Source organism: Mauremys reevesii, linkage group 2 (assembly GCF_016161935.1).
Source record: "Mauremys reevesii isolate NIE-2019 linkage group 2, ASM1616193v1, whole genome shotgun sequence".
Lineage (NCBI taxonomy): Eukaryota > Metazoa > Chordata > Testudines > Geoemydidae > Mauremys > Mauremys reevesii.
The window spans coordinates 218,674,567-218,697,425 of NC_052624.1; the positions used below are offsets into that span (position 1 = coordinate 218,674,567).

The window sequence follows — 22,859 nt, forward strand, 5'->3', positions numbered from 1 at the left end:
AAACTGGTTGGAAAACCATTCCCAGAGAGTAGTTGTCAGTAATTCACAGTCATGCTGGAAGGACATAATGAGGACATAATGAGTGGGGTCCCACAGGGATCAGTTCTGGATCCAGTTCTGTTCAATATCTTCATCAATGATTTAGATAATGGCATAGAGAGTACACTTATAAAGTTTGAGGATGATACCAAGTTGGGAGGGTTGCAAGTGCTTTGGAGGATAGGATTAAAATGCAAAATGATCTGGACAAAGTGGAGAAATGATCTGAAGTAAATAGAATGAAATTCAATAAGGACAAATGCAAAGTATTGCACTTAGGAAGGAACAATCATTTGCATACATACAAAATGGGAAATGACTGCCTAGGAAGGAGTACTGGGGAAAGGGATATGGGAGTGGACCACAAGCTAAATATGAGTCAACAATGTAACGTTGTTGCAAGAAAAGCAAACATCATTCTGGGATGTATTAGCAGGAGCGTTGTAAGCAAGACACGAGAAGTAATTCTTCTGATCTACTCTGTGCTGATTAGGCCTTAACTGGGGTATTGTGTCCAGTTCTGGGCACCACATTTCAGGAAGTATGTGGACAATTTAAAGAGAATCCAGAGAAGAGCGACAAAAATGATTAAAGATATAGAAAACATGACCTATGAGGGAAGATTGAAAAAATTCGGTTTGTTTAGTCTGGAAAAGAGAAGACTGAACATGACAACAGTTTTCAAGTACATAAAAGGCTGTTATAAGGAGGAGGGAGGAAAAATGTTTGTCTTAGCCTCTGAGGATAGGACAAGAAGCAATGGGCTTAAATTGCAGCAAGGGAGGTTAAGGTTGGACATTAGGAAAAACTTGCTAACTGTCAGGGTGGTTAAACACTGGAATAAATTGCCTAGGGAGGTTGTGGAATCTCCATCCTTGGAGATTTTTAAGAGCAGGTTAGACAAACACCTGTGAGGGATGGTCTAGATAATACTTAGTCCTGCCTTGAGTGCAGGGGACTGGACTAAATGACCTCTCAAGGTCCCTTCCAGTCCTATGATTATACGGTCCACAGGGTCAATAACTGCTGCTCAAGGGCATCTTTGCAGAATTTTCCTCCCTACAGATTACTTCCCAGGGATATTTCCATTGGAGGGAGTGTTTCAGGCTTAGCTGTGTACTTTTATGCTATGGGTTGTGGATGAAGGTTTCAGAGAGCAGCAATAAGCATGGTGATTTGTTACCTGCAATTTAATACAGTGAAGTAATTTGAGGGGAGAGCCATGCTGATAAGATCACTGTGCTGAATATGTGTTTGAAGTGCTGGGCTGTGAGACAATGTTTCAAGTGAACCTTCAGAAGCATTTCTAATCACAACTGGGACTCATGACCACAGGCACTGACTTTCAGTTTTTCCTAGGGGTCCTCCATCCCTCCTCTGCCCTAAGGCCCCGCCCTGCTGAGCATCCACTATTTTTTTCCATGGGTGCTTCAGCCCTGGAGCACCCACAGAGGCAGTGCCTATGCTCATGCCTGCCCTTGCTTTTCCTCTCTTCCTTAAAATGCAGTTCCTAAGCACAGCTGAGTAAGCCTGGCTGGCAAGAGGAGTTACCGGAAATCTCTAAAAATGGCTGCTTTGCATGTCAGGCTCCATCCTCCTCTCACTGAAGTCAATGGGAAAATTCCTACTGATTGGCTGGAAGGAGGACTGGTCCCATTATTGCACTCACAGGCTGTATTTAAAACACCAATGCCTTTTCTATGCCTCTCCTGTATCATGACCAGGTATCCTCCTCAACAATGCTCTTTTCATCATGGACCGGGACATTTCTGCGCACTATTTGGAAGCCACTCTGCACCCATTCTAATGCCAAGCACACAGCAATGTCATGTCAACCTTAAACCCACTTCGGAGCCACGGCATTCTAGGAGAGCTCTGAAAGATAGAAGGGTTGGTCATAGATCAGAAAGTAATGTGCACATACATTGTGACCCTGTTATTTTTTACTCTCATAGTTTGACTAACATACATTCTTTATTATCAACACTGACTAATTGTACAGACCAACAGCTTTACTCACAGCTTTAAGAAACAGGGGACAAAACTGTAACAGGGCCCCCCACCCCAGCTAAAAGGAGGGAGATTCCATGAGCCACTAAGGCTGCTTTAGAAGTGCTATAAGAATCAGTGAAAAATCCATTACCAAAGCTCATGGGTCTGGGATAACTAGATGTTCACATCCCAGACAAAGGAATTTATCTATTTCAAGAGAAAAAAATAAGAGTAGGGCTAGCCTTTGACAGGGTCAAGCAAAGAACATTAATTAAGAGCCTCAGATTGGCTGCACCATATGGCCTTTTATTAAATCTAACTTGATTAGGTTTAACTAATATGAGCCTAAGCCTTTCTAGACAGTTGCAGAGTAATTTAACTTAAACAAATCAACCGAGTGAGATAAGATTATCATAGTGTCGTCTTCAGTCTTTCTGTAAAGCACAAAAGTAATAATTGCATCATATGGATATGTCTACACTTCAAGCTGGGCATGTCATTCCCAGTTTGAGGAGACATACCTGTGCTAGCTCTGAGGGAACTAGCATGATCAAAATAGATTGTAGCTACAGCAGCATGAAAAACAGGAAGGGTTAGCTGCCCACAATACAGCCCTGACTGGAACCCTATGTATAGGCTAGGGGAAGTTAGCTCCTCCCACCACTGTGGCTACATTCTAATTGTAGTGTGCTGTCTCAATCAGTGGCTTGAAGTGTAGGCATTCCCTAAGTGACAGATGGCCAACCTCAAGGATTCCATCAAAACCTTCATAAGGATTTTATTTTAAACATAAAATAAAATTTTGATTATTCAATGTGTTAGAGTTTTGAGGGTTGATAATCAATTAATGGAACACAAACTTTGAATTATTTCTGTAAAAGAGGGAGAGGGAGAGTACAGAAGTCACTGGTACTACCAACACAATACCTCCACCACTCATTTTTAAATTGTCTATTCAAAATGTACTTCAAGAGACCTTTAAACCCTGTGTCCTTGGTTGCCTGCTGTCTGGCTTATTAACTGGCCTTTTAGCCAGCTGAGCAGCTGGGGAACTGTGGAGCTGACTGGGAAACCAGGCAGTGCAGGAAACTGAAAAGTTCCATCTAAATTCTGCCAAAACAGATTTTTTTTTTTTTGGATTTTCATTCCCACAAAAAATGACAAGTTTTTGACTTCCTGATTCGGGGCAAAACATTTCTCAAAAACAAAAAAAATTCACAGGAAGGAAAATTCTTTTTCCAGCCAGCTCTAACAAACACACATCATTTCCTGCTTTGAAGAGCTTTCAGTATAAGTGGAAATACAGCCAACAAGTGGGAAGGTAAACAGAGGCACAGAGAGATTTTATGATTTACCCAAGGCTACACAGAAAAGTAAGGTCTCTTGATCCCTACTCCAGTGTCCTAGCCACTTGGCCATGCCACCTCCCTTATCTTAAACAAACAAGCAAACTAAAAATCTCTGAAGCCGGTTGTCTCTCTAATTACTGTTCCATTACCTCAGTTATCCAGACTCCTTATTTTGATAGATTCTGTTTTCACCCTTAGATTTCCTTTCTTCAGTAGAGTTGCTTTGGAATTTGTTAATATTTGGGGGGGGGGTGTCAGGAAATGCCAATTTGTCAAACCCAGAACTTTTTGCAGAAATGTATAATTTTTAACCCAACATTCACTGGGAAGGCTTTTCAGGTCCAGGACTGAATCTCTGGTCAAAATGGAGAGAGAACGTTTAACTCCTCCCCACCAACAAAGGACATTAGTTAGGACATTCATCTGGGATGTGAGCAATCTAGGTTCAGGTCCCTGCTCTGAACCAGGCAGAGCAGGGAGATAAACCTCAGTCTCCGACAGCTCAGGTGAGCACCCTAACACTGGCCTATTGGCTATTCTGGGGGAGTGGTGTCTTTCTCTTGTGTGATTTTTACACACACACACACAAATTCAAAAGGTCTCAGTTTTATTCTGAAGTGGAATAAAAACAAATTTTGAAACCTCAAAATTTTTCTTCTTTTCTGGCCAGCCCTACTCTTCAGTTCTGAAACATGATAGAGTGACTCATGAGAAAACTCCCCTACTGCAGTCAGCCAAGTTTTTTCCTATTCATGACAAGAAAGCAAAATAATGAACATACTCAGAAAGCAGAAAATCTCCTCAGTTTAAGGTTCAGTTCTGGTCTATGACTCCTGGCTGTGGAACCTGAAAACACTCTTTCCACTTTGTTTCCCAAGCACCCTTACCTGACACCTGTGCAAGGGAAGGGAGGAGCTGAGCTCAAGTTACCCACCTGTCACAGGGACAAGATAGCATCCTGAGTCCTGTCATAGCCTCCAATCTGATGTTTGCTCGCCTTCATCACATAAAAACCACTTACTAATTAACATCACCAATGCCCACCTCCTAACTAATTTCAACTTCTTCACTGTTCTAACTCTTCTTCCCTTTCTGTGACCTTTGAGAAGTTAGTTAGTCCTTTCTCCTTCACTGCCTCCTTGCCTTGGGCTTTCAAAATTTACTACTCTCCTGGTTATCTTCTTACCTTTCTGACTGCACCTTCATTGTCTCTTTCAGAGACTTCACAGCCTCTTCCATCTGCCTTTCTGTGCTAGTCCCTAAGAACTCTCTCCTAGGTCCTCTTCTGATCTCACTAAAACAAGTATTTGTGTCTCACTGGAATGCTTAAAGATAAGCATGAACTTAAGTAATTTTTCTGAATCAGGACCCGTAAGAGGGCAGGCTTTCCAGCAATGTGATGGGCAATGAACTTATGCCTTATGATTTCCTATGAAAACATATTTCATGCTGACATTAGCAACATTTCAGCTGATTGTTTCATGTATTAGGTTACTAAAGAACTTGTAAACTGCATTATTAAATATTTTTCAAGTAAACAGAAAGGCAACAATGAGAAAATATGACAGTTTGTTGACTTTTTGGAATAATTTCTAAAACATTATTTATTATATCTCACTGGATTAAAGAACATTTTCTGAAACAAGGAATGAGCCCAAACTAAACTAAGCAATATCACATTTCTTCTTATAGTGTTAGTGAAATGCTGCTTCTCTTTTTTTTTAAAAAAACAATACCAAATCTAATGTTTCAAGTATAGAGATAATATAATAGGTGTCGCAACCCTATACATAGTTATGGCTCTGTATGGCCAATTGTCGGTCCACGGCCATCTTGTTCTGCTAAAAGGACAAGGCAGCCTCCATCTTGGACCAAGTTCTTGTTCCACAGGAGAGGGCAGAGACCTAATACTGCCCAGCAACACCGTGGTGTTGTGTGCAACCCTGAGGTGCAGTGGTCAACATTATAGTGCTGTGTGCATTTTCCTGCTCTTTTCTGCCTGGTCATCTAGGGGTCAGGCTAGTGCCTTGTGCAAAGATGCCAGTGTGTCATGTGCAGATCCTGTTGGCGTGGGGGGCAACAGTTCAGAGCCTGAAGGGTGTAGGAGCCAGGGACCAGTCAGATGCTGACACGAGTGAGTGAGACCCTTCGAATAAAACTAGGTTTCCCCCCAAAATCTTTGTGGAGTGTCCACGTGTCAGCTGAAGGGCCTGATCAACCTTTTGGCCAGGGTCTCCTCCCGGTATAGCTAGCTCGTGTCGTGTTGTTTTGGATTCGTTATCGCTTTGGATTTATCGTTTTGGATCTATTTCTATCAGCTCGTCATGCTTCTGGTGTCTGCTCTGCTGGTCAGCTGCGCCTGGAGTGTGGTATTTGCTTTCTAATTTCTGACAGCTTGCTTACCTAGCTTCCCCTTTCCCCGCCCCCAACTCGGTACCAAGTGTGTATACAGTATATGAGAATTGAATTATTGAGCTCATAATTGCACAGTTGTTTAGTTTGTATAGTTGTTCTGGGTTTTAGTAGATAGTTAATTGTAGACTGTTTTAAGTTGTGTGAGTTACTGCTCTGTCTTTGTCTGGAGTGTTTGGTGCTAGATGCTGAGGATTAGCTGACCAAGGGGTTTCTGTCCCCGCGGTCTGTGTGAGTGGAACCTGCACAATCGCAGCCGCACCACACTCTGGGTAAATCCCTTAGTGTGAAAGCAAGGGCGGTTGAGGCAGTGGCCTGTGGGTCTCTTTTTCTGTGTTGCACCGGGCACCGCTGTGACGAAACCGATTTCCTTCTAGTGTAACTGGTGTGTCTGCCTACTCAGTGTGAAGCAGTGAGCAGTATAGATTTGTATTGTTAATGATTTTTGGGTGTGTTTGTATTGTTTAATAACATCCCAGCTAAGAATCGCCCCCTCCTCGGCCAACGTTGTAACTATCCCCCCATTAAACGCAGCCACTTGGCTTTAAACTTTATTCTGGTCCAGCCTGGTTTTTCCTCTCCCAATACCAAAGCTGATCGAACCGCAATCGGTTTCGGACAATAGGGACTGAGACCTTCAAAATAAATACAGGTTTCAGAGTGGTAGCCATGTTAGTCTGTATCAGCAAAAAGAATGAGGAGTACTTGTGGCACCTTGTTAGTCTCTAAGGTGCCACAAGTACTCCTAGAAAAAATACAATTATTAATGCCAAAATTATCTACTTATCATTAGCAGGACACAAAACCTACCATTCTAGAGGTTTTTCTAATAATAAATAAAACAATAATCCTTTTGGATAAAAAGGCTACAATTTCATTAAAATATTCTTTTACAACAATAGAAACAGTTTTAACCTTGACAGACATTACGCAAATAATTACTCACCAATGGGAGTAAGGAGTTCACTATCTAGCCCATAATAAGAGTACACCAAACCAGGTGCTGTACAAAACCAAATGATTCTACACCACTCTCAGCTTCCTACATGCTCATATACACACAATGATCCATTCATTTTCCTAGGGTGACATCTCAGTGGACATGGTATGGATCCCATTCGGCAAACCTTATTTAAGCAAGTAACCCTTAACAACACAAATATTCCCTTTGATTTCAGTGGATCTGTTCTTCCAGAATTCTTATTTAACCACTGCATCAGCATGCTCCAGTGCTGGAAGCTTAGAGGTAAAATCCTGGCCCTACTGAAGTCAATAGCAAAACTCTCTTGATTTCAGTAGGGCAAGGTTTTCATCCCAGGACCTGATTTCCATCTGACAAGGTCATAAATACCTAGCCCTGTTCCACAACTGGTGTACATTAACAGTCATTGAGTCTTGAAAAAAAATAAAAGACATAAAAAAACAAAAAATAATATCTGATATGCCCAAAATATGTGGAAATATTAACATCAGATGAGCTTTATATAGTTTTTAAGATCTGCTTTTGTGCTATAACAAAATTAAATATTTAATAATTTTCCATATGGCCTAATGTATGCAGCTCCTAAATTGTCTCAGTAACCCTTATTTTTCTAGACCTTTCAATTTCCTGCTTCATTATCATTTTAGAATAGCAAGATCATAATTAAGGTTGCATCAGAATGTTCTGTTTTACTGGGTCTGTACCTCAGTGTCTCATCTTTTAAACTGTTTTGTAAACATGCCATGGGGAATTTGAAGCAAATTTCAGCGACTAATTAGTATTAGTTTTTTTTCCCAGATAGTCACTTATGCATGTAATTAAAGGCTGTATCATAATGCATATGCACAAGGGGACTGAATTTAGGTTGCATGGGCAACATTCATTCTAACATTTTCCAACTTGTTAGTGCTCAACTTTGCAACCTTTTAATTCTTTTTAATCACTAATTTTTTATTTTCTAATTTTTTTATGGTTCAGTTTATCGAGTAGAGCAACCTTAACTAAAATTAAATGAAATTTTGGGTTTGTGAATATATATATTTTTAATTCATGTGGTTGAGAAGAAGACCTCAATTACAATTGGTTCAAGTCTTCAAGGTTTTCTTCACAACCATGAGGATTACAGAGATACTGTTTTGTTTGTTTATTTTGAGTGAAAGTTGAGAATCTGGGATATTCATTTGACTTTATAGTCTGTTTTTACATAACTTTTATATCTACCATATTTTGCTGGTGAATCTAGATTACATTATGATGAACTTTAGAAATGACTTTGTTATTTCAAGTTCTACTCTGTAGTCTATGTCTGAGATACTGTGGGTGAAATTTGAAGCCTATGAAATATACTTATTAAGTTAGTGGGATACGTAAAAATCTCTGAAAAGGTATGCTTTACAAAGAGATCATTCTTACCTAATCTTTTATTGCAAAAATTGCACAGAAAATTCATTTTTCTCTTCAAGAATTCTTATGCTATGCAGAGGGTGCCCCCCCCCGGACTGTTTATGTAAACAAGGATGGCCCAAGAATCCACCATGGAGATCTCCAGGAAACTTTCATGGAGCTACTCTGCAATCTTTTTCAAAAGTTTTGCCTTATTTCTTCCACCACTCCAGTATTAACTCTGATGACATCACTGCAATACATAGCATAGCAGCCTGAGGACTAGGTCTGTACCCAGATGCTTGCAGAATCTGCTCCCTTCCCATCTCTGTTACCCTCAGGAGACTATCACATAGGGTCACCTAGGGGAGACGGAGGAAGTTATCATTACTAGACTCATACCACAAACAATAGAGTATGTGATCCCCTACCCATGGTGATTTCTGGGTCCCTCAACCATGGTTTCACTAACATGTTTGGATGGCAGGGATCAACACTGACCTCAGAATATACAAGCCCAGGACAACTGCGAGCAGCATTAAGGGAAGGGCAGCGGGGTTTCTTATGTTCTCTTCTGGCCGCACACACACACACCTTCCACCAGAACTGCTTCAGACAAAGACCACAATTTTGGAGGTAAACCCTGGTCTCTAGGCAACATCCATGTTGCTAGGGGGAGGGGGTATTGTTCACTCGTGCTCCCAGTGCGGGTTTCCCACAAGTTGCATCACAAGGCATGTCACCCCATGCTGCTAGGGCATACTCACCATGGCTGGAACAGCAAACCAGTTTGTTAAACAGCTTGGGATTCTGATTTTGTTCTGGCTTTCACCTGAGATTAATAAGGGGAGTGTTTTTTAAATAGCAACCTTGTACCAGACCCAGGGTATGCGCTGACAATGGTTGCCTTTTGCTTTGAGTGCCTTACAGTGGAAAGCTTGGCCTTCAGCACATCCTCCACACCGGCGGAGAGGCTACAGCAGATTAGATTAGAGGACAGAAAGAGAGAACTTGTGATGACATGTTCAACGAGATAACAAATGCCTCAGGGACAGCTGATATGGAGCTCAGAGCCTGGAGGACGTGAAGAGCAGAAAACCATCCCAGGAGCATGAGCATGCCATGCAGGATGAGATGCTATGGATTATGAAGGACCAATCAGACATGTTGAGGCAATTGCACGTCAAGAAAAACAACTTGAAGCTAGGCTCCTTCTGCAACCCCTGCACAACGGCCTGAAAACATCAACCTGTTCCCAATCCCCCTCCCCCAAACATTCCACAAGGTGGGATTGGGAAGGTGCAGCATCTCTTCCATTCAACACCAGGGTAGGGTACTAAGAACAAAAGGCAGCCATTTGAAGACCTTTGATGGGCAAGACTTCTGTGCTTTCACAGACAAGCTGACTTGGTTTCTCCCCTCTGAGTTTTATCACACCATTTGCCCAAGGTTAAATTATTTTCCTGTTCTTTCAGTCTCTTTATGTTTGTGCAATAAAAGTCAATGTTTTAAGAATGAAATACTCTTTATTTATTCCTCTACCATTCTGCACTTACTCAGCCTATTGTTGAACTACTCCTTACTGCTGTCCATGTGGCCGGTGTACGGCTTCATGAGCCATTGGAGAAGGGGTAAACTGGGTGTCCCAGGATCACGATTGGCATTTCAAGGTCATCAGTGGTTAGTTTGAAATCTGGAAAGAAAGTCTGTGATTGCAGCTTTCTGAACAGACCTGTATTCCTAAAGATGTGCATGTCATGCACCTTTCCTGATCATCCCAAATTGATGTTAGTGAAATGCCGCCTGTGATCCATCGGTACTTGCAACACCATTGAAAAGTATCTCTTTGGCAAGGTGGTCTGGTCATAAGATGGGGATATGTGTTCCGTCTATCGCCCCACTGCAGTTAGGGAACCCCATTGCGGCAAAACCATCCACTATGTCCTGCACGTTGCCCAGAGTCATTATCCTTCTCTGCAAAAGTCGATTAATGGCCCTTCACACTTGGATCACAACAGTTCCCACAGTGGATTTACCAACTCCAAATTGCCCACTGATGGTAGCAGTCTGGCATTGCAGGTCTCATTTTAGTATTGCTGCACATCAGGGCTGGGGAAAGCTCTGCACAAAGTTCCTGGAAAGTGGCCTTCCACATTCGAAAGTTCTGTAGCCACTGCTCATCATCCCATAGCTGCATAACAATGCAATCCCACCAGTCAGTGCTTGTTTCCCAGGATCAGAAACAGTGCTCAACCATGTTCAGTTGCTGAACGACTGCCAGCCACAACCGGGAATGTTTTCATTCTATGGCTTGCAGTAGGGCTGCTTGAATGACATTGCAATGTTCCATGCTCCTGTCTTGACTCTGGAAATACTGTGAGATAAGGCGCGAGGTGTTTGTAACGCTCTCAACAAGAATGCACAGATGAGTGGTGTCCATGCTTCTTAGACTATGGCATATGCACGACTAAGCCAGGTTTTTGAAAAAAGGCACACGAAAAACATGAGTTGTTTGCCACTGATATCAGGGAAGGGAGGAAGGAAACTGCCATGCTCCCATGCCTCTTTGTGACAATGTTTTTGTCCCATAAGGCATTGCAAGCCCATCCCAAAACCCCTTGCGGCTAGTTGCACTGTGGGATAGCTACCCATGGTGCACTGCTCTGTGCATTGATGCAAGAGCTGCTAGTGAAGATGCAATCCACTGACACAATGAGTGTGGTGTGGACATGCCCAAGTGACTTAATTACTGTGGTGTCTGGCTGTCGACTTAAATTAAGTGAACTTAACTTTGTAGTGTAATCATGTCCTTAGAAGAGATGTTCTGCTTTTGAGAAAATTGAGTGGGGTCTTATACAACATGTGCCATAAAAAAATTAAATGTTAGAACAGACAAAACATTGAGCGAATATAAAGGAAAGAAGTTTATCAAGAAAAAACATAAACTGCACATATTCGGTGGTATAGTTTTCTTTTATAAAGAAAAATAAATCCTTGTGATACCAAGTGGAGTGACAGTATATATAATCATCCTTGTTATAACAATATAACATGACAATTCTTAGGTAAACGCAGTAGCTTCTAGTATACTGGTGGGAAGGTAATGTTCATCTGTGTATCTCGTCTACCAATAGATGGCAGCAATCACTCGTTTTCTTGAAGACATAACATCGTTGCATTGAACAATAGTCAGGTACAATCAAATGGACCACTGCACATACACATCTTTCTACTCCCCAAGTTTTTCAATCTGTATTTTGACAGAACATTTCCATGGTTTCATGTGTGCAGGTGTCAGGCCACCTAACCCTCTCAGATGACTAGAACCTATTTTGATGCTATGCCCTATAGCACTGTTGTCTCCAGTTTGGTTTTTGATGGCTTGGAGTTTTCATCACTGAACTATTTATTCCTTCAGTAGCTTAGTTGATCTGTATAATTTCTTTCAGTCCATTGCCATTGAATAAGTGGCTCCGATGCATCTCATCCCTTTTCTTTGTTCCCTTCTTTCTCAGCCCCAGGAGTTGAAGAAGTTAGGAAGAAGACTGGAGTACGGCTGGACAATGACTTATTCTGAGGCCAATCACAGACTCTGTTTGGAAAGTCTGGGTCTGGGTTGATGGCCAGATAAAATTTGGGGGACAAGAATGTGGAATTCCCTGGTGGAACTAATCTGTGCTGTTGTTAGCCTGGTGAATTCTTCTCACCTGTGTCTATGACAGATTCAGCATTTTCTTGTTTTGTTTTTCCCTTTCATTCTTTGATAAGAGGATCAAGCAGAATAGACGTAGGATAGCCTTACTATGCTATCAATGTCATAAGAACATAAGAACACCCATACTGGATCAGACCAAAGGTCCATCTAGCCCAGTATCCTGTCTTCTGACAGGTTTCATGCCAGATGCCCCAGAGGGAACGAATAAAACAGGTAATCATCAAGTGATCCATCCCCTGTCACCTATTCCCAACTCCTGATGTCAGATCAGGAAGAGAGAGACAAACAGCAAGTCGGCCCTGGCTGGGTTCCAGGCTGTCTCTCTGGGTACGTCTACACTACGGGATTATTCCGATTTTACATAAACCGGTTTTGTAAAACAGATTGTATAAAGTCAAGTGCACGCGGCCACACTAAGCACATTAATTCAGCGGTGTGCGTCCATGTACCGAGGCTAGTGTCGATTTCCGGAGCATTGCACTGTGGGTAGCTATCCCGTAGCTATCCCATAGTTCCCGCAGTCTCCCCTGCCCATTGGAATTCTGGGTTGAGATCCCAATGCAAAAACAGTGTCACGGGTGATTCTGGGTAAATGTCGTCACTCAATCCTTCCTCTGGGAAAGCAACTGCAGACAATCATTTTGCGCCCTTTTTCCCTGGATTGCCCTGGCAGACGCCATAGCATGGCAATCATGGAGCCCGTTTTGCCTTTTGTCACTGTCACCGTATGTGTACTAGATGCTGCTGACAGACGCGGTACTGCACTGCTACACAGCAGCATTCATTTGCCTTTGCAAGATAGCAGAGATGGTTACCAGTCATATTGTACCATCTACCATGCCATTGTAAATTGGCGATGAGATGACGATTATCAGTCACTCTGTACCATCTGCTGCTATCATGGGTGCTCCTGGCTGGCCTCGCTGAGGTCGGCCGGGGGTGCTTAGGCAAAAATGGGAATGACCCACTGTGCTGAGTCCCTGCTGTGGCCTCTGGAGATTTTTTTCAAATGCTTTGGCATTTCATCTTCTGTAACGGAGCTGTGATAGAACAGATTTGCCTCCCCATACAGCGATCAGATACAGTATCTCCCATACGGGCCATGCTGGAGCTCTTTTTGGATTTGGGACTGCATCGCCACCCGTGCTGATCAGAGCTCCACGCTGGGCAAACAGGAAATGAAATTCAAAAGTTCACGGGGCTTTTCCTGTTTACCTGGCCAGTGCATCCGAGTTCAGATTGCTGTCCAGAGCAGTCACAATGGTGCACTGTGGGATACCGCCCGGAGGCCAATACCGTCAATTTGCGGCCACACTAACCCTAATCCGATATGGTAATACCGATTTCAGCGCTACTCCTCTCGTCGGGAGGAGTACAGAAACCGGTTTAAAGAGCCCTTTATATTGATATAAAGGGCCTCGTTGTGTGGACGGGTGCAGCGTTAAATCGGTTTAACGCTGCTAAAATCAGTTTAAATGCGTAGTGTAGACCTCTCTCTCAGAAACAGATGGTGCTTGGTGGACTCAAGCACACCACCTACAGTGTGGATACTGGTTTTTTTCTCCCACTCTCTACCTTCAGTTCCCTCAACCACACCCCAAGTCTTCAGGAGTCATTGAGTGGCTAGTCACCCAGAAACTAATGACTGGTCTACACTACCGCAGTAAGTTGACCTAAGTTTTGGTACTATGTGAATAATGTAACTGAAGTTAACATACCTTAGGTCGACTTACCATGGTGTTTACACTGCACTGTGTCAATGTGAGACGCTCTCCCACTGACTTACCTTACTCTTCTTGGGGAGCTAGAATACCGGAGTCGACCAGAGAGTGCTCTGCATTGACTTAGTGGGTCTTCACCAGACCCACTACATAGACACCGCTGCATCGATTGCAGCAGTGCCGATCTACCGGTAAGTGTAGATATGACCTAAGAAGCAGCAAAGAAGGAGCCACTTTCCCCAGTTCCATACAAGGATATTCTAGAATTACAAGACTTGCCTGTCCCCAAAATTGGAGCACTGGGAGTGGGGAAACATGTCTGTACTCACTGCCAGCTGAATCTTTGCTTAGCCAGTTACGGAGACTCACTATAATTTCTAGTGCAATTGACTCTGTTTGGGTCATCAGCAGAGTTTGAACGTAGGGCTTTTGCACTAGAAGCATGAACCTCATCTAATGGGCAGCTGCAGCAAACTCATTAACCTGTTCTAGCCAAAAGAGAGGTTGAAAAACTCACATCTAGAGTCACTGAGTCACTGACCAAGGCCAGAAAGGACCACTAGATCATCTAGTCTGACCTCCTCTATATCACAGGCCACCAGCACCACCCAGCACTAGCACACACAAGCCAACAACCAAAATTATACCAAAGTAATACAGTCCATAAGAGACTAAAATTTTATGTGCCACAGGGAGAGAATAGGCAGGACCGAGGTGCACTAGTGCCCAAGGCCCCCACAGTGGCAGGGAAATGATTAAGTGAGATATACTTAGCTAATCCTGGCAAGTGACCCACATCCACATGCTGCAGAGGAAGGTGAAAAAAAACCCAAGGTCACTGCCAATCTTAGCTGGGAGAAAATCCCTTCCCAACCCCACATTTGGCAATCCATTAGACTGCAAGCCTGTGAGCAACGACCAGCGAGCAGCAAGCCAAGCACTTGAGAAAAAGAATACTCACTGCCTCCTCAGAGCACTGGTCCATCCCATCTCATCTCCAGCTATGGCCATCCCTGATGCTTCAGAGGAAGGAGATAAAAACAACAAGAAAACCCACAGAATAGATTTTTTGGTGGAGGGGAATACCTTCCTGACACCTGCAGTTGTCCAGCTGAAGCCATGAAGACTGGAAGTAAACCCCAGGGCTGCTGAGCCCTATCCCCACCATCACAAGCAACCCCACCATACAATCATTCTCATAAATTTGTCCAGTTCTCTCTTAAAATGAACTAAGTTGCTTTTTCCCCACAACTCCCATTTGGAGGCTGTTCCAGAACCTCACTCTTCTGATGGGTAGAATCCTTCTAATTTCACCCTTCACTTTATTTGTTCTTGTGTCTTTTAGTTTAAATATCTCTTCACATTCCCTGGTGTTTATCCCTACACCTCACAGTGTATTTATAGAGAGAAATTATATCCCTTCTCAGCCTTCTTTCTGTTAAGCTAAACCAGTCAAGCTCTTCCAGTCTCATCTCATAAGATAGGCCCTCCATTCCCCTAATCATCCTAGTATCTGCACCAGTTTGCTGCACCAGTTCCAGTTTGAATTAAACTCCTTGAACATGAGTGATCAGAATTCTAAACAGTATTCCAAATGATGTCTTACCAATGGCTTGTACGATGGTAATACTTCTCCGGAAATACCTTGCCTGATAAATCCCAGGATTGCATTTGCCTTTTTCATAGCCACCTCACACTGATGGCTCATAGACCTTCTGATCACCCCGCACACTCAGGTATCGCTCCTCCTTTGTTGCTTCCAGCTGATGAGACCCCAGCTTGTAGCAGCAATTCTTATTATTAGACGCTAAGCGCACGATCTTGCCATTTGTACTGTTGAAATTCATCCCATTTCTGTCACTCCAGTCTTCAAGGTCACCTAGATCTTACGGTATCATATTCTGATCCTTTTCTGTATTGATGGTGCCTCCCAATTTTGTACCATCAGCAAATTTCATTAGCACACTCGTACTTCTTGTGACAAGGTCATTAATAAAAAAATATTGGCTAAGATTAGTCCCAAATCTGATCCTTGACAAACTCCACTAGTAACGTCCCTGAGTCTGATAGCTGTCCTTTCAACTTAATCAGATGCCTTCTCCTCTTAAGTCAGCGCCTTATTCACCTTACAATTCTTGTATTAATCCCCATTTTCTCCAGCATGGCTTACTTGGAGCACAGTCAAGGTTTCTGAGCTAGTGTTCTCTAGGACGTAAAGGGCTTCCCTTATCTGGCAAAATTACATGATACCTCCCCATAGCTGCCTCAATAAAAAGCTGGTCGGTAGAATGAGTGTTTCAGCTGGATCAGAAATACCACAAGGACAGTCATGGTTTTTCAGCATTTACACTTCTGGTCCAAGCTAACACCTGAAAATGTAAGCAAAAATAAACAAAAATTAGGTTTAGTTAAGTTTGAGTTTTGAAAGGTTTGAATCATTTCTATTTTCCCCAAGCCAATGTGCCTGTCCATATGTAACATATGAATGAATTCTCTAGCAAAGATCTTTATTTTTTATTATTTGTATTTGTGTTGTTTTGGAGCCCAGCAAGAGATTCTGTCACTGCCTGCCATGTATATTTGGGTGCCTTAACGCTAATCCTCTATGGATCAGAGTCCTGACAACAGTAGTCCATGACCATAAAGCTGTTATCCTGGCTTCCACCAATGTAGTTACTCCTTCCAGGGAGACCCCAACAGCCTTTTTGGTCCTGAGTTTCTACAAATCTATCTATCCCAAGTACACAAACATTTTTCCTTTTGGTTCATCAGTCCAAAGGTGTGAAAACAGACCTCAGCTGTCAGTTCAGTTTGGCACACATACACCACACAGTTCTGCAGTCCTTATACTGGGGTATGTTTTACTTGTAGAGTGAGTTAAGAATTTGGACCATGTTGTTCCTCGTGGAACATTTTGTATGTACTGCTACTTTTACTAGTGAAGCCTCCATAAAAAGTTTATGATAATATGTATTTAATGTTCTGCATCTGGTAGCAAGTGACCTTTCAAATTTGGCAGTCCCAATCTTCAGCTCTCAGAACACGAACATTTTGCACCTACAGCATAATTTCCAGTGAAACAAAATGTCAATCAAACAAGCAAACTAACCAACAAAAAACCCGTGTACAGTGCAATACTTTTGCTTAAAACAGAAGGAGGAAATATATGTGAGGCAATCTGAAACATGTTAAACCTGTTGGCAGTTGTTATTTAATATTTAGGCTGTAGTAGATCAGGTTTGATGCCTCCTTTGTTGTATTATATAAATACATGTGTAACCCTTCTGCCGGGCCGAAACAATAGCAGCAAGGGCCGGGTTCAATACATAGGGGTCCCTTCCCCACAACATAATGCAAAACCAGCTCGAGCCCCCACCCAGTGACCTGGGAAAATCTTACACTCACCCCTGGGCACCTCGAAGAGGCAATACTTCCCCTCTCGCAAGCACAGAGTCTTGGTGTAGCAGAAAAGGTTTAATTACATGACAAACAACAAGCATTAAACTGGGAAAATACCTCAGCTAGAGTTCATAGGTCAAACCGTGAGCAAAGACCCACTCCAGCAAATTGGGCCATGTCCTTCTCTCGGGGCCCTTGAGTCCAGCAACCCCCCAAATCACCCACAGTCCCAAAAGTCCCACAATCCAAAAGTCTCTGTCCCGGGTCAGTGCAGCCCCAGAGCTCAAGAGTCTCTCTGCAGCCCTCCCCAGCCTGGGTAGAAAAGGGGCACCTTACATGGTTTCGGGGCCAACTGCCCTGCCTCTTCGTGGGGTTCTGCTTCCGCTAGTCATCTCCGCAAACAGCTCAGCTCCGCTTGCTCTGTGGGCTGCTCCGCTCTGCCAGCTGCTCTGGTCCACCAGCTGTCCTATGAGCCACTCCAGCTGTCCTCATGAGCTGCTTGGCTCCACTCTGCTCTGCCAGCTGCTCTGCTCCACGGTATGGCTTCAGGCTCCCCCACTCATTAGCACAGTACTCAGTGCTCTCAGCTCAGCAAGTCCAGCTCTTAGTAGGGGAGCCCCAGTACCAGTGAATTCAGCTCAGTAACCTGCATTTAGACTCTTAAGGGAATCAAAAATTAACTCTGACATTCCACAGTGGAGAGAGGCACAGGTGGAACTGGTGCTTCTGGCTCACACAAAGAGCCTGCACCACCCAGTACAGATATCTGTCCCCAGCCTTTCTCCTTCCAATGGGTTTTGGAATCCATGTGCCCCATCTAGCAAGCGCTATCCAGCTGACAATGAAACCCCCCATCACAAGACAATTTTGTAGTTCCCCATTTACCCAATCAGGGTGACAACATTTCATTCCTCCTGCCCCAATAACAACGAAATTGGGGCTCCCACAGCTGCGAAAATAACCATCCCATGCTGCTTTGCGGTATGCTAAGTGGGGTGGGAATGCCCATGCAAATAACCGAAATACCAATGCAACACTTTCCGCACTCCCCATAATTTACCACCAGATGTCAGGGTGGGGCTCATCCTGACTCTGCTTACACATGTAAAGACATAGTACCTGCCGAGAAAGCTAACAATGTAAGAGGACAAGTGACCTACACAAGATGGTGGAATGGAAGGGATACAAATCACATTACTTCCAGCTAATGGAGGTTTTCTTTTAGCTCAAGAGATAGAGGACTAGGTTTTTGGAGATGAAGGTTTTACGTTCTAACTTTATATGACTTGTGTGCCTTGGCCCATGACTAGTTATGTATGTTTAAAGTTTCTGAATTTGTTACAGCTTTAGAGAGGATTATGGCCTCTTCCAGAAACATGTTTTTCTTAAATAGGTTCCTTATATTATGCTGGTATCCCCTGCAAAAGGAAGAATTACCTTGTGGTTAAGGCACAGGATGGAGACCTGGGTTCAATTCCTGACTCTAATTTCAATTCTATTACATTATTTTTATAAATAGAGAACGTTTCTTCATGTGCCCTTCATAAAAAGCCATCATCAATTAGCAGATTTCTTATAGTGCCTCTGCAGAAGAGGAGCTTGAATTGGGATTTAAAGGAAGAGAGGGTAGAAGGCAGAGACACATTTGTGTGAGAAGCTGACAAATCCACTGGCATTTATTGATGGAATGGAGGAGGCAGTGTGTGTGTGTGTGTGTGTGTGTGTGTGTGTGTGTGTGTGTGTGTGTGTGTGTGTGTGTGAGCATCAGACACAGTAAGAAATAAAAATAGACAGAGTACTATAGGGCCTTGAAGGTGAGAATAAGAAGGTTGAACTGAGTGCAGTGAAACTGAGGAAGCCAATAGAGGGATTCAGAGAGGCTGGAGAGGGGGTTATGCATTCAGAATATGCGTAACGAAAATGACATTAGTAGCTATGTTTTCTATAGCCTGAAGAAGATAATGTGTCTGTCAGAGACACCATAAAGGAAGAGGTCGTGGTATTCAGTATGGGAGATGATTAAACCTTGGGACAAAATTTTTGGCTATCTAGACAGAATAAAAAGGATGGATCTTAGAAATGTTATGGGGGAAGAAGCAACATGATTTGAACTCAGCGTGGATGTGAGAGGCAAAAAAGTTGAAGGAGTTGAATCTAGGTTATGGGCTTAGAAACTGGAAGGAGTGGGTGTTGGCAACAGTGACAGAGAATGAGAGGACTGGTGACCATTTCTGAGGTAAGAGAAGGAGCTAATGTTAAGTTCAAGTTAACCAGAATCTGTCAGAGAAAGAAACTAAAATGTGGAAATAAATGGAGGGAGACAGGTCAGTAGTGGAAAGACAGATCCGGGAGATATTGGCATAACAGTAGTTGAAAACTGGGTGAGGAGATGATCTCATCCAGATAGAGGCTTCTTTTATAAGGTAACTGCTAACATTGCATTATTAAGACTAGAATATTGTTCATTTTTCTGCTGGCCCTCTGCACAGGGGCAAATTTCATCCTTAATCCTTTGGCCTTTCTAATGAGACTTCCAAACCAGGCTACCAATTATGGCAATGGTGGTGATGGCAGTAGGGTTTTCTGTGTGTGTGTTGTTAGTGGACACTGAGGTAATTTCTACCTCATTAGGAACAGAACCAAAACCTCCAAAACATGTTGTATAGGCCACCCAGCCTTCAGGTAGTAGTGAATTTTACTCATCATCAACTGCATTCAAACTGAAGACTTAAAAATTAATGACGGAAAATCAAGAATTTGCAGCTGTGCATTACACCTGTTGTTTTCCCTCCTCAAGCATCGTTGCAAGACAATAGAAGGTCTGGAAAGCCCCAGACTTGTAATGCTGTTTGCACCGGGGGACACCTTACGTGCTCTGTATAATGTCTTACAGACAAAGTTGATAGCATGTGGGTTCACTCTGGGGGAAGTCTCTGAATTGCACAGTACAGTTGAGATGCTGGGATGTTGGTAAACTAAAAACTGACCACACTGGTACTAACAAGTACTGGGTGGTGGAAAACAAAGTCCGCTTCTGATATGGATCCCGAGACTGTTATTTCAATTGGCCTATGTTCTGTTACACACGTAAATTTCCTGTGGTAATAAATGGAAAGATTTTATATTTTGTACCAGTTTTTATAATATAACTAAAATAGAAGCAAAGTTAAAATTACAGAAGGCTACGCCAAAGGCAGAGCAAGCTTATTATGTGGAATTACACCCTGATGGGCTATATCATAAGATATGAGCATGCATCCCCTGCTTCATACTTTGAGTCTAGTATTAATGGTGGTTCAAATAATTTTGTGGTTCTCTCACCACCAATTCTGTAAGTCAGTTGATTATGTTGAGGCTGGCTTATTCCATGTCAAAGTTGATTTAAAAAACAAACTTTTTTGCTGATACAGACTAACATGGCTGCTACTCTGAAAACTTTCACATGTGGTTTGACTGCAGTGAGACTGGTTTATTGTGTTTTTACTTGCACAGTAATTTGACTAGGTTTCAATAATAGAGCCACATGCTCTTTATATTATTCCCATTGTAATTACAGAGTATAGGTCATAAAACTCAAAAATGCTCTATTTTTATGATATGACCCCCACCTTCCTACCCCAGCCTTCTCTGCTGTTGTCTTATCTTCTCTAATTTAGTCTGTAATTGCCTTGTGGCCGGAATCAGGCTTTGAAAATGGGAGCTGCTATTACACCCCCTTGAGAACTGATGATGGTGATCATAATTGTTATCATTATTCTTTCAGCCTATAATAAACTTTCTTTCTTAGCATGAAGATGCCCAAAATCCCATTTGAAGTTGCCATCTCCCTTATTGTCACATGAAGGACCAGATACAACTCCCCATGTCGCTAGAGGAGGAATTAGGATGGATACTTACCTGGCCATTTCTGTAAGTAACTGACCACATATTTCAGAGTAGCAGCCGTGTTAGTCTGTATCCGCAAAAAGAACAGGAGTACTTGTGGCACCTTAGAGACTAACACATTTATTTCAGCATGAGCTTTCATGAGCTACAGCTCACTTCTTCGGATGCATAGAATGGACTTCTTAGAGACTAACACATTTATTTCAGCATGAGCTTTCGTGAGCTACAGCTCACTTCTTCGGATGCATAGAATGGATGCATAGCCCATTCTATGCATCCGAAGAAGTGAGCTGTAGCTCACGAAAGCTCGTGCTGAAATAAATGTGTTAGTCTCTAAGGTGCCACAAGTACTCCTGTTCTTTTGACCACATATTAGTCTTTGCATACGTATTATAAAAATAGGCATGATTTTCTGTGGCTTAGTCTGTATTGTTAGTGTCCCACCATCTCTCTATTTGCTCTCAAAAGCAAAATTGCCAAAAGTATCTGCCGTGGTAATTTCATGTGAACATTTGAGATGGACATGTATAATTATGAAATTTTGAACCAAAAGTGAATGGTGGAAAGTGATCTTCCCAAGTTTTGGGGACCTCAAAATAGACCAAAAAAATATGTTGAGGATTCAAAACATGTCTAGTAAATGACAATGTTCTGATTTTTTCCCCACCAGCCTTAATACAAATGGATATGGAATGAGGCAAGGTTAAATATATGCACATAATCTTAACAATTGTATTTCCCATTGTCTGAGTGCTTAACTGTGTCAAAGTTGCATAAACATAGATTTTCTTGCATGGAATGTCCTAATTTTGTTATATGGCAAAGAAATCATGGAATAAAACCACCATGTATAAAGCCAAACAACAACAAAATAATAAGTACCAAACTGCACAACTCGGCAGAGGCAAAGAAAGCGTTTAATTTTCTCTGCCCTCCCACCTTTGCCCCTCAACTATCAAACAAAGTGAAAGAAAATCTTTAACAATGAATATGCTTGTATGACTTTATTTCTCTGCAAATATTACTCTGTGTTTAATCTCTTCATTGGATTAGTTTTCTGGCTTGATACTAAAGAATTGGCTTAGACTCTAAAAGCATCATTTTTTTGGCATGCGTTTCACAAGATTTCACTTAAGAGGCTGTCTCATCTGCCTCAGTTTGCTCTTGGCTCCCACTTCCTCTGTATGATTCAGTGGATGGTCTCCTCAGGGAACATATTTCACCATATATAATTTTAAAATAGTGGGATGGGAAGGAGGATTGTTTTTGCAGCGTAGCGTTAGAATCCAGCCTGCTTTTTTAAAATCTACATCTGGCTAGGTGTTTACGACTACTTTTTTTTTTTTTTTCAGATGTTGACCCTCTCATAATAACCCAGGCCCTTTGACTTCTGGATTGCAGCAATTTCAGTGTACTATTCTTGGGCTAAACTTGAAGATCTCTTGAAGCTACAATTAGTGGAAAAGGTGATATTAGCCTGAACAAACACAGTGCTATTTTTCTAGGAGAGCTACTGGCTTCCCATTCACTTCTGGGTGCAGCTGAAGACACTGATATTGATCTTTAAAGCCTTATATGGACTTTAAGTTACAGCTCTTTGATAAATCACCTCTTTCACCATCAGTGGCAGTAGCTGTTGATATCAGTTAGGACATCTAAGCAAATAGGCCCTAGATTTAAATGTCTGGGGGCTGGAAGTTGACTGTTGTCAGCAACAGGCCCTCGGTTCGGGAATTTGTTCCCCACCCTAAGCTGGATCTGCAGCTGTCTAGCACACCTCCTTGAGAGGATGTGAGGTAAATGGGAAGAGAAGAAAAGTGTGTTGATAACCTGATAATGTCCTTTTTCTTCCATTTGATTTCTTGGGAAAACAAAAATTGTTATTAGATTTTGGCCTGTGCCATGAGACGTGATTGAGTGCATTGTATAAATCAAATAAATAATATATCTGAATCAAAGAGACAAGATGTGTGAGGTAATCT

General features: G+C 42.4%; 1 long non-coding RNA gene across 1 annotated transcript; it reads left to right on the forward strand.

Annotated features, from left to right (window-relative positions):
• The first annotated feature begins 5,452 nt into the window (after positions 1-5,452).
• LOC120396506 lies at positions 5,453-22,578 on the forward strand. Its single transcript, XR_005593186.1, has 3 exons — positions 5,453-5,514; positions 20,780-20,901; positions 22,230-22,578. It is a non-coding gene; the product is annotated as an uncharacterized LOC120396506 (long non-coding RNA).
• Positions 22,579-22,859: the final 281 nt, after the last annotated feature.